We start from the raw sequence: 782 nt of genomic DNA on the forward strand, positions 1-782 counted from the left end.
TTAGAAGCTCTTAGTACTTCTTTGATTATAGTTATCATTTCCTTTTTTACTTCAGAAATTATTTCTGATCTGATTTTCTCTATACCTTTCTGCAGTTGTTTCTTTACATCCAAGGCTATTATTTCAGAGATTTCAGGTGTGTGATTTCCAATATCTTCTATGCGAGTGTCTTCTGCATTTGTTCTGGGTGGACTTGGGGCCTGAGACTGCATTTTGTTCCCTTTCTTTGTCATTTTGTATACCACTGTCCTGACCTTTTGTGTAGAGCTTAGATAGTTATTACCTTAGCACCAGGTCCGGATCTACAAAGTTCAGACTCCTTCAGGTGGGTCTGGCTTCTGTCTGGCTGCTGTGCTCCACTTCTTCCTGCTGCAGCCCTTGGAAGTGAACCTTCTGTGCCACTCTGGCAAGATATTCTGCTCCTGAATCAGCTGGGTGAGTCTTGCATCTAGCCTCTTTGCAGGGAGTTCTGCTGAAGGGTTTCATGCTGGGCCTGAGCTCTGGGTTGAAGGAGGATCTGGCAGGCCCCAGGCGGTCTCACTCACATGCTGGGCCTGCTCTCTGGGTTGATTCAGGATCTGGTGGGCCCTGGGTCATCTCACTCACATGCTGGTTCTGAGCTCTCCCTCATCCCCAATCTTTTGCACTGAACCTCACTCCATTCCTCACACGTTTTCTTGGTGCCACCCTATCATTAAGGGAACTCACTGCAAGAGCAAGACTACCTGAGAGCTGGGTGGAAAGGTGCTGAAATCACCTATCACATGGACCTATCCCCAAGG

This window comes from Octodon degus, unplaced genomic scaffold (assembly GCF_000260255.1).
Source record: "Octodon degus isolate 3935 unplaced genomic scaffold, OctDeg1.0 scaffold00567, whole genome shotgun sequence".
NCBI lineage: Eukaryota > Metazoa > Chordata > Mammalia > Rodentia > Octodontidae > Octodon > Octodon degus.